We start from the raw sequence: 12,344 nt of genomic DNA, 5'->3' as shown, positions 1-12,344 counted from the left end.
ATTGTGCAGAGCACAATACTTGCAGGATCCACCCCCACCTCAAAAAAGGTTGCCATGGACCATTTCATTTCAAGTATTAAATTGACGATCTTAATCAAAGCTCGGTTCAATCAGACGGAAATTGATTATTGTTCAGATGAAAATTGATGATTTTGGAAGTTTGACCTTTTCACCCCAAAATTAATTGGTTTTCCAATTCCCTGATGTACAAAACAATTGCTTTTTATTTTTCAGGTTAATCGGATGAAAATTGACGATTTTAGAAATTTGACCCTGAGTTGACCTTTTGACCTCTAAAATAGTTGGTTTCCCAAATTAGTGACTCAATGTGCAAATGCTCTTCAACTTTCGAGTCAATCGGATGAAAAACTGACAATTTAACAAATTCTACCTCAAGATGACGTTTGACCTCAAAATCAATCGGCTTCTTCCTTATGACCAACTCTATCATTTGGTGAAGTGTCATGAAGATCGCATTAAAATTGTGACCTGTAGGCGATTGACATACAAACAGACAAGCAGAATAATGCACAAGACCATCCAATATATTAAAAAAGATAAAAGCCCAGTCCTTTTCTAGAGTACACCCAGGTGAGATGGACGTTATCAGCTGAATTATCATGCCACCCTCAAACATGATTATGATGACAGCAGGACCTTGGGGTTTGAATGAGTCATGTGAACGTCACTTGTTTTTGCTAGGACTATTACAAAACAAAATGTCCTTTTAGTACGAAATTTAATTATCTTCCCAGCAGTACTTAGGGTGCAGGAATATGTAATTTGACCAGGGTGCCGGCGATATCTCGCCTACTCTTCACAAAGGACACTGTGGGATCTTTAACGTCCACCAACTAATGCCAGCAGACAGGACGCCCAGTTTATCGTCCATCCGAGGGACGGCACACACATTGATGAATCACCCTGCCTGTGAAACCCCAGAATGGCAGTTGATAGCTGGGCCGAGATTCAAACCCAGGCTAGACAGCTTAGTGATGAGTGTGCGTACCTGTTGGCTCTCCTGCCATACCTGCATATATACTGTATATATATATATTGTTGTGGATTTGAGAATTGTTGTAAATATCACCCTGTGTAGTGTAATGAGAATTGTTGTAAATATCACCCTCCGTAGCGTAAAGGTCACAGGTCGTCCTCCTAGTTAATCCATATACATGCACGTAGCAAATCATATATCCTTCTAAATAGTTATCTCCTTATTATATGTAGTTTAAGGCTCTGTTCCCACTAGTTGACACTGCATTGCATCAGATGACATAAGATAGTTCCCTTCCATATCCCAAAGCCTCCATTGCCAACTGCATTGGGCAGTTTTCTGCATTTGCCGCCATTGCCATGTGCTGTACCTCGGAGAAGAAAGGCGTGTCTCCACCTCGTCATCAGAGGGTGGAGCCAGGAGAGCCCTTGCCGACCAACCAAGCACGAGGGGTTTGGCTTGAGAGGGCGGAGAGAGAACGATCGGGGAGGTTCGCGAAGGTTCGAGGGTGTGGCCTATATAACCCGCGGCGGGACGCCGCCACCAGAGATGAGTCCTTGGAGAGCACGCGACGCACCCCACCTGAGACGAGTTGAGGAAGGAGATGATTGAGGGAGAGAGAAGCACGCATGAGCTTTGAAACCACAGCAGCTTTAACCACCGCAGCTTTAACCACCGCAGCTTTGGGCTTTGACGGCAGTTTCAACCGTGGCCGCGAAGGAACGCCGCCGTGCGAAACCAATCGAGAAGCGGCGGCGGCTGCTCACCCCCGGCCCGACCGTGCTCCGGTTCCAGGTGAACCTTCCTCTCCTTCCAGCCATTCGTTCCTGCCTTCATCCCCCCGTGTAAGTCTGCTCGTCGTCCGTCTTTTATGTTGTCCTGGGGTGTAAGTAAGTTTGTATAGGTAAGCTAATATTTGCACTGTGTCTCCTTACTCCTTCTGTCTTTATTTTCATATTTTTCCTCCTTCCTTGGTTTCTTTTGACTTGTAAATAGTAGTAATAAATTATATTTGTATTTCCTACCTTCGTTCTTCTTCTTCATGCTCGTCCGGTCGTCTTTGTGATTTCCCCATTGAAAACCTGTGGCGAGATTTTGGCCAACGTTCAGGATCGGGTTAGTCTCTGCTAATGGTTCGTGCCGCGGTTGCTAAACCGCTCGGCAATTAACATCTGTCTGCGGTCGCGAACGAGGTTGCGCACCTGCCTCTCCGGAGGGAGCTTGTGCAACTTCAGGACTCACGTCAGGTCAGTCATAGACGTGGGGATTAATCCCCCCTCGATAAGGAGAAAGGCCGACGTAGAGATCCGCAACAAATTGGTGTCAGGAGCGAGATTCGGACCTGAAGCGCGCTTAGCGCGCTCAAATTACGAGTGGCCCACAATTTTATTTAACATCCTAAATTTAAAAATCGTGCCATGGATGGTCAAGGCGACCGGATGCCGGTGGGGGAATTAGAAGAGGGGTTAGGGGTAACCCAGGACCACAGGGGGGAAATGGAAGAGGAGAGCAATGAAGAGGTGGTTGCGGGGGTATCAGGTGCACAAGATGGCGCCCTCTCGCACGTGGTTTCAGAGGCACAAAATGGCGGCGCCGCAGGGGTCGAGCCCGCGGTGGCGGCTGGGTCCGCTGTGCCAATCGGGTTTGATTTTAGGTTATTCCTGACCCAAATGGATGCAAAGACGGATAGAATGAGGGACGAAGCAAGGGGTACCAGTGAGCAATTGAGAGACGGTTTAAGTAATATGGGAAATAAATTTGAGGGTTTAGACAGTAAATTTGGGGGATTGGAAAATCAAATCGGGGGACTCGGAAGCAAATTTGAGGGATTCGGAAGCAGATTAGGGGACAAACTGGGGGGCATAGTTGGCCAAGCCAAATAAATTAATGAGGGGTTGGCGAGGGACAGAGTCACATATGAAGTAAGGGAAGCGGAGAGGGACAGAGATCGCAGGTTGGGCGAGAGAGTCCCCAGGGTGCACGACGAGGTAAAGCGGGTCGAGAAGCGCTGGTTGAGCGAGGCGGAGGAAAGCGCAGGTAAAATGACGGGTATAGAGATCGTGACCCGGGGTATGGGGCAGCCAGCGACCGCTGAGGTAGAGGGAATTTTAATAAAGCCAGCGGTCGTCAAATAAAAAGTGGTGGGTATATAGTAAGGGCATTTTATGAGATATTTCACAAATCTGTTAACTAAATTGTTACCAAAAAATTTCTTCACGAATATGTTTGTAAAGGTGTGTAATAACATGTGTTAAAATGTTGAAGTTCAACTCCCGTGGGAAACCCAGAAAAAAAGCTGTTGAATTCGGGTACCGAAAAATTATTTTCGAGAATTTTTTTTTTTTTTTAATCGGCCCTTAAGTAACTTATGAGGGGTCAAATAAGGGTTTTTCATGATTCTGAGTTGATTGTTAACATTTATATTTTCACTTTTACATTTACACACAAAGTAGCTTTTATTTCACATACATATATAATACTCAAGAGTTATTTCTCATTCACAATGTCAGAAGTTTCAACAGTCATTGTCTATGTCTTCTTCAGACTCAACAACATCATGACTGCAGTTTCTGCATGTAATGCCATTACAGACTCCACAGGCCGAGATGCACGTGACCCCATTCTTCTTGCAGCTGCATCGCCGGTTGCTGCAATCTCCATGACAATTACAGCTCGTGAACTGCAATAGCTCCTCAGGAGCCGTGGGGTCCAGTGTTGGAACTGGCTCATACCCATGCACACCTATTGTCCATCCATAGTCACTGGGGTTCAGAGACATGCTCTGTAGAAGGATCCAGTCCCGGGTCTGCAGGTAGGCACGGAGTGAATGTTGTGCAGCTGCACCCTCTGTTGGAGGTAGAGTCTCTGGTTTGATCACTCCTGCCGCTGCCTTCCTTGAGAACATGTTGTACCGAATTTCACCCAATGTAGTATCTCGTCCATGGTAAATGTACTTGAAAATCGCAGTACCAGCCTGAATCACTGTTTCCTTGGTGGCTTTGATCTTGGCTTTGATCACCCACCCCGCTGCCCAGAGTGTGTCACCTGGAGTGAGGAGTGGCTGATCATGAGCCAGGGAGGAGGAAAGCTCAGCGAGGGGGAGAAACATGATCGCGTTCGTTCCTATCTGTTTCCTGTTCGTAAATGGAATAATCTTTACTTCAGTTCCTCGCAGGATCTTAGCTTTGTCGAGTGCCTTCAACTTCACCCGGGGGAAAGCTGCTGTTGTCTGTGGATCTGGCAAAGGTGGTGCCGGAGAGGTGACTTCGATCCAACCCATTGAGTGAAAGGGAGTGTTTCCGTGAATAGAGACAATGTTTAAATCTATATTGTCTCCAACAAACTGAGTGACTGCATTGTTTGTTTCTCCAACCTCCATAAAGACCACCTGATCATTACTTGACAATTCACTTTCACTGGCTGGCACTTTGGCTGTCATCACTGATTGATCCTCAAGCGCAGCATCAACCGCAACCTCATCATTGATCTGTTCATCGTTTCCTCCACAATGGTGTCAAGAGTGCCAGAAGTATCTGGAACATCATCTCCACTCCTACTATTAAGGAAGCAGTATTTGTAGTTTTGTGTCTCCGTGTAAGACTCAGTGTATCCCAGCCGGTGGAACTTGTTGAGCATCCATTTTGACCCAAATCTATGATCAAGTTGTATGGCAAGCCCCATTTGGTGTGGCAATACTCCAGACCGAGGTCGACAGGCCTTAATAAAATTCTGCCCCCAAACGGCAACTCTTTCGTCTGTCTTGACAATCGGTCTCAAGAACATCTGAAGGCTTGCAGGAACAAGTGTCAGCTGACTATCGATGTCAGTCATACTGTGTGTGGTGGGGTATTTGGACCTAAATCAATCAAGGCAATATCATTGGATATGAACTTGAGTGCCGTCTTTATGATCTGAGTCTTCTCATCTCCATGGTCAAGATTAGCATGATGCTCTTGCAGAATATTGTCGGTGCCATCTTTGAGACAGAGTACATCTGCCCTTCTTTCCTGTGTTGTGAAATACAAGGTGTCTTCGTATTTCTCTAGAAGTTTTATCTTTAGCCAATGCTTTGAATAAGAAAGGCTCTTCTCTGGTGACTGATCAAACTCCTGCAGCTTTTCATGGACTTGGTCCATGTTCATTACCCCATGCTCTAATTCTGAGTCTAACCATTCGCAGAATTCAATAAAAACTGCCTCTCGCTCCTCATCAATACTCCTCTGTCCTCTCTTCCTTTTTCCTTCCTCATCAGTCTTGGACAAACTGTCACCTCTCACAAACATAAGTTTGCATCGCAAATGGTACAGTGTTTCTTCTGCTACCAAGTCATTGATCCCTTCCAGGCGTCCAGTGACTTCAGTGCCCCAGTCATCCCCGTGACTCCGTGCTGTCTTCAGCAAGCTTGCCTTCAGTGTATCTGCAGTCAAATTATCTGGCACTCTGTATTTCTTTCTAGCTTGTGCTGGATTATTTTTGTAGAGCTGGGCTGGTTTGTTGCAAAGAATGCATACATCCTTATACAGGAGGTCAACTGACTGTGATCTTCTAGAACTGCAGCCAGTTGATGAACTGAACTCACAAGTAGGGCGTCTTCTCTTCAACTTTGATGACTTTCTCTGCCTTTGATGCTTGAGCTGACTTCTTGGTGGTTGCAACAAAGTTGTTGTACAGATCATTTTTACACTTCTGGTGGTACCTCAGTTTTCCTTCCTTTTGAGCCTCCTTCATACGTTCCACAACAGTAACATTTTCGACAGTTTCTGCTTGTTTCAATAAAGTTGTGTATCCCTTTGGAGTTGCCTGTATGAGCCTTTCAGCTGGTGTATCCGAGCGTGCACAGATGAAGCAATTGAGCACAGGTGGAGTAACGTCTTCATCCATATTGCTAGACTCCATGTCCTGCAAAGTAGAAAATGAGATATATTTAGAAATTATTTTTCCACAAAGGAGTGTCTGTGGTGAAATATAAATGTTAACAATCAACTCAGAATCATGAAAAACCCTTATTTGACCCCTCATAAGTTACTTAAGGGCCGATTTTAAAAAATAAAAATTCTCGAAAATAATTTTTCGGTACCCGAATTCAACAGCTTTTTTTCTGGGTTTCCCACGGGAGTTGACCTTCAACATTTTAACACATGTTATTACACACCTTTACAAACATATTGGTGAAGAAATTTTTTGGTAACAATTTAGTTAACAGATTTTCATATGTTTCCCTTACTAATAGTTGAAATTGTAGAAACGACAGACGTAGAAGAGCAACAGTTGGAGGAAGGAATGGAAATTGCTCAAAGTCTGAATACACATCCTGATGCCGTACTTGCTAATCCTTATAAAGATATGCAGGTGCGCGTGGAGAAGATGATCCCAAAGGTGAGACGGGCTGTATATGGTGCTAAGAGGTTTTTCAGCAGGAGGATGTTTGGCGCAGAAAGAATTGTCGCGTGCTTGGGATCGCGAAAGCACCCAGGCGTTCGTGGAAGGTCCTTTGTGTGCTGTGTTAAAGCAAATGGCACGCGTGTGAGGAAAAAGTGTGCGTCAAAGAGTGAACGTGTTCCAAAGTGGGGGAGTGATACCGAGTGCGAGAGAGAATGCACGACAGAGTGTATGTGCGAGGGTGAGAGTGACCCGGAGAGTGAGGTGGTGGAGGAGCGGGTGCGACGATGCACGTATGGGATGAACGGCGAGAGTGTGCGAGAATGCACACCTGGAATGGTCGAACGTGTGCGAGAGTGTACACCTGAGTTAGTGGTGGCGCGTGTGCGGGAGGGCACATCGGAGCGCGTTAGTGGGTGGATGCGAGAGTGCACGCCCATGGTGAGTGTTACGGGGGATGTAACAGAGGTCAGGTGTGTGACGAAGTCTGCGAGCGTAATGAGTGTACCTGGGTGGTGTGTAAGAGAAGGTGCAATGACGAAGTGTATGGAGACACCTGGATGTGTGCATAAGGAACGGAACGCGTGGTGTGAGCATGCAAGTGAAGCATCGACGTTAACCGGGTTAGCAGTTAGGGCGACGGATAGCCGAGGCGAGCACTCGGGGCGCGGTGCGCTTTGTTGGATGCGAGGCCCGGCGCGGGTCGGTGCTGCATCGCTTCTCTTCGAAGCGTCGCGCCCGATTCTGGCCTGGCTCCGCCCCGCACGGCCGAGTCCGGGCCTTGTCGGGCAAGGCGACTGGTCCGGTTCAGGAGCAGGTGGGAGGAAGCGGAACGGTGCCCCCTCGTGGGGGCGGGGTCCCGACCGGGCGAGATTGAGCCATCGGGCCGGAGGCCGCAAGGTTCCGCGCCGAGATGGTGCATGGAATCTCGGCCCGACCAAGCCGCCTCCCCTGAACCGAATGCCGGACGGATTCAACCTGCAGGCGACCAAACCACCCGAATTCATTGCTCGGCTTTGCGAAGCCGAGTTTTAATGATGTAACGACGCACCGAGGCTCAGATATAGTGGACTGTGATGATAATAGTGTTTTGGACCTGAAATTGAGGATAGGGAATTTGTGATTGGCAGAAGTGATTGGCAGAATTTGATGATTGGTAGAATGATTGGTAGAATGATTGGCAGTGATTGGCAAATTTTTGATTGGCTGGAATTTGATGAGCAAAATTTATAGTGGAAGATGCCTGATGTGGTGGGATGGCAAATCCACCGTCCCTCACATGCGGGGCACATGAGCAATAGCTATGGGGTTTATGGCAGTGTAAGCTCACCGTGGGAGGGTTAGGATAATGTATAGGGACCTAGAGATGACCATAGGTAACTGTAGATTTAAGTAGCAACATTGGACAGGTAGTCGGGGACATAGAGAGGTTAGAATGGATGATAATGACGAGGGAGCGCAATATTGTAAGGGGTGACAGGGAAGCGCGAGTTTTAGCAAGGGCACAAGGTAGATCAGATGATGACGTGTGTTTGAGAATTGAAAGTGTATTCGGAAGTGTATTGTGGAAAGTGTGACATGATTGTGAGTTGTATTGAGCATGGAAATGTATGGAGCAGTGCATGAGGAACAATTGTGGTTGTGCGTTGTATTGTAATGATTGAAGAAACCTGGGAGGAAGGAGGGTGCAGGAAGCACCAGGTGTGATTGCACATGTGTGCAAGTGAACAGGTGTATGGAGCAGTGTATGAGTGAGTAATGGTGATTGAGTGTTGTGTTGAGCAAATGGTCCTGGAGGAAGGAGGGTGCAGGAAGCACCAGGTGAAGGAGGATTGCACAGGTGTGCAAATACAGGTGAGCATGGTTGCATGGAATAAATGGTTTGGAATATATGGAGTATGGAATGGATGGTGTGGAGTGAGTATGGTGAAAACTGTGGAGTGGAGTGGATGGTGCGAAGGTGTGTATGGGGAGGATGGACCCCATTACGAATACCCGGGGAGGGTAGTTTAAGAGTTAGGTAGAGGGAGTAGGTAAATTGTGGTTGGATATTGGCATCTGTGGTGCGTGTGGAAGAATGGTGTTTGGATGGGTGCATTAGTGATGTGGAAATGGCTGGGCGTGTGGCCTGTTAGTGTGTGTAGTTGAATGGGCACTCCACCACTGTGAGGATGTCGGCCAGGTGAGGCCGCAGGTGGGCTCTGGGAGCCGGTAGAGTTGTGGATGGGGCCCGAGGATCCGGAGGACGGACCCGGGTAGCCCAGTGCCAGAGGGCACCGAGTGGGGAGAGCGCCAGAGGGCCTTCCCCAGGTAGATAGGTTAGGGTAAGGAGCAGGTAAGCTGGGAGGCAACTGCAGTGGTGGAGGTGTGCAGGTGGGTAGACCTGCTGGGAGAGCCACACGACCCAGTCCTGAAATTGTGCCAAGGCACAGGGAGTTGAATCGGTGGAGTGAGACCCCAAATTGATGAAGCACCACAGTTTGGTCAATGGGAATTTGGTTCTTAAAACCGCATAGAGAAAGATGGCCAATGGATTGGCAGGGAAAGACCCCGGGTAGTGTAAAGTGTGTTAAAGTCATTTAGAGGATAGTTAGGATTGAAATCTCCTTGCACCATCTACATCCACTCACCTGAGGTAACGACGGTGCTCCACACCGTGCCATGGTTTGTTGGTTTTGATTTTTCTGTGCAAATGTTTGGATTGTGAGACGCATCATGACGTGGGAGTTACATTGTGCTAATGTTCCATCTCTCCCTCCTTATGAGGATTGATGATGAATTGGTGATGGCAAATTTTGGATTAGAGGGATTGTGGTGACGAATTTGGTATTAGGGGAAATATAGGGAGGACGAGACGTAGCGACGGATTTGTAATGTGTAGATTTTTGTACATACTGGGGTAAGGGCAAGGGTAGAGTAGGTAACAGGGGGGGTGACGTACGGTAGGGACGAGCTTTTCTCTGCTCCGTCTCCAGACGCACCTCACCTTGCATTGCCTTTATTGATGTGTACCCTTGTGACCTTACCCCTCGCTCACCTGTCTTCTCTGTCTTCCTTCCCCGACCCATGGATCGTGCTCTCTGGGCACCGAGGGGAGCGTGCGGGAGTCCGCCATTGTGTGCCAGAACCCCCGCAACCAGCTGTCTGCATCGATGCACCACTTATGGACCACATGTCTGTGGCTGAGCACCACTTATGGACCCCACGGGTTGGGGCATGGCCCCTCTGCTGGAACCGGCCATGATGGCCCGAGATCTTGCTGGCGGACCTCGGTAACGTGGCATACAGGTGAACCCACCCTAGTCGGCCCCTGTGGGCCCTAAATAAAAAAAACACAATGGACACGTTCTGTGCTTGTTATTATTATGTCCAAATAGGCTGCCAGTAAGAAGAACATGAAGTTGACAACATCAAGAAGAACAATGGCCAGCAGAGGGAGCCGAAGAGGAAGACCAGCACCAGGGGTTTGTGTTGTTTATTATGAACTGTGGTGACTGTGCACTGACTGGTGTGTTTATGGTGCTGTATGGGGCTTTATGGTGCTCGTTATTGGTGCTGGTGTGTCGATGCAGCACAGGCTGTCTCCCCCCCCCCCCCCCCCCCCCTCCAAAAGGAACAATCGCAGGTCCTGGGTTGCGTTGTGTAAATACAATTAGCGTCATTTGTAAATAATGCTCCCCACCGTTCATGGTTAGTTTGAAGACAATTCCGCAATTTGGTTATCCTGTGGGCGTAAATCTGTTAGGCAGGGTGCAATGTAGCAGGGGGACATACTTATTTGTGTTTTAAAACTGTCACACTCAGGGTCAGGTTAAATGTAGAGAGAACTACACCTACGTGTCACACTAAAGTTAAAGTTTTATAGTCCCGAGGACGTGACTAGAGGATGAGGGTGCAGTGTTGTGGATTTGAGAATTGTTGTAAATATCACCCTGTGTAGTGTAATGAGAATTGTTGTAAATATCACCCTCCGTAGCGTAAAGGTCACAGGTCGTCCTCCTAGTTAATCCATATACATGCACGTTGCAAATCATATATCCTTCTAAATAGTTATCTCCTTATTCTATGTAGTTTAAGGCTCTGTTCCCACTAGTTGACACTGCATTGCATCAGATGACATAAGATAGTTCCCTTCCATATCCCAAAGCCTCCATTGCCAACTGCATTGGGCGGGTTTCTGCAAAGCCTCCATTGCCAACTGCATTGGGTGGTTTTCTGCATTAGCCGCCATTGCCATGTGCTGTACCTCGGAGAAGTAAGGCATGTCTCCACCTCATCATCAGAGGGTGGAGCCAGGAGAGCCCTTGCCGACCAACCAAGCACGAGGGGTTTGGCTTGAGAGGGCGGAGAGAGAACGATCGGGGAGGTTCGCGATGGTTCGAGGGTGTGGCCTATATAACCAGCGGCGGGACGCCCCCACCAGAGATGAGTCCTTGGAGAGCACGCGACGCACCCCACGTGAGACGAGTTGAGGAAGGAGATGAATGAGGGAGAGAGAAGCACGCATGAGCTTTGAAACCACCGCAGCTTGAACCACCGCAGCTTTAACCACCGCAGCTTTGGGCTTCTTCGGCAGTTTCGACCGTGGCCCTGAAGGAACGCCGCCGTGCGAAACCGATCGAGAAGGGGCGGCGGCTGCTCACTCCCGGCCCGACCATGCTCCGGTTCCAGTTGAACCTTCCTCTCCTTCCAGCCATTCGTTCCTGCCTTCACCCCCCCCCGTGTAAGTCTGCTCGTCGTCCGTCTTTTATGTTGTCCTGGGGTGTAAGTAAGTTTGTATAGGTAAGCTAATATTTGCACTGTGTGTCCTTACTCCTTCTGTCTTTATTTTGGTATTTTTCCTCCTTCCTTGGTTTCTTTTGACTTGTAAATAGTAGTAATAAATTATATTTGTATTTCCTACCTTCGTTCTTCTTCTTCATGCTCGTCCGGTTGTCTTTGTGATTTCCCCCATTGAAAACCTGCGGCGCGATTTTGGCCAACGTTCAGGATCGGTTTAGTCTCTGCTAATGGTTCGTGCCGCGGTTGCTAATCCGCTCGGCAATTAACTTCTGTCCGCGGTCGCGAACGAGGTTGCACACCTGCCTCTCCGGAGGGAGCTTGTGCAACTTCAGGACTCACGTCAGGTCAGTCATAGACGAGGGGATTAAGCCCCCCTCGATAAGGGGAAAAGAGGCCGACGTAGAGATCCGTAACAATATATATATATATATATATATATATATATATATATATATATATATATATATATATATATATATATATATATATATATATATATATACACAGACTTGGCATTTAATATGGAATATTTTTTTTGTGGGGGTGAACTGACTTTTCAAGATGACTTAGAACCAAAAGTTCATTGGAATTATGTTGAAATTATTCTAGATTTTGTTAATGTGACCTTTAAAAGAAACAAAAACTACATTTGACATTTCGAAGCAAATAAATTGATCCTTGAAAGTGATGTAAACTGATATCGAACTCAATTCATGGACAGTACTGTGTTAAACTTCTGTACGTTTTCCAGAAGTATCTCTTTATTTTGCACATTAGCCAAAAACAATTTAAACAAAAACAAAAGCTAAATTATGACTGGGATTACGGACAGTAAAATTACAGTTCAGTACTTCGTGTAACCCCCATGAGCATTCAGGAGAGCACGCACACGTCGAGGCATGCTGTTCACGAGATTTGCCAAGGTTTGGACAGGAATCGCTTGCCATGCAGTGACAATAGTCTGCTGCAATTCACGCACAGAGGTAGGCTGCTGGTCCAAGTTGTCGATTTGACGCGTTAATTCTGCCCACAAGTTCTCTATCGGATTCATATCCGGGGACATGGCAGGCCACTCCATATGCTCTACACCACGGTCAGCAAGAAAGTGTTGGATCATGCGAGCACGATGAGGCCATGCATTGTCATCTTGGAAGACAAAGTTTCCTCGAAAGGCTGCACGAGCAAA

The 12,344-nt window shown here is 47.4% G+C and overlaps 1 protein-coding gene across 1 annotated transcript in view; it reads left to right on the top strand.

Annotated features, from left to right (window-relative positions):
* LOC137431787 (protein-cysteine N-palmitoyltransferase HHAT-like protein) overlaps positions 1-12,344 on the top strand; it is a 264,417-nt gene that overhangs the window by 242,696 nt on the left and 9,377 nt on the right.

The sequence above is a fragment of the Myxine glutinosa genome, chromosome 7 (assembly GCF_964187855.1).
Source record: "Myxine glutinosa chromosome 7, kmMyxGlut1.1, whole genome shotgun sequence".
NCBI classification, from domain to species: Eukaryota; Metazoa; Chordata; class Myxini; order Myxiniformes; family Myxinidae; genus Myxine; species Myxine glutinosa.
Note: the sequence above shows the minus strand (reverse complement) of the source record. Positions and strands in the feature narration are given on the sequence as shown.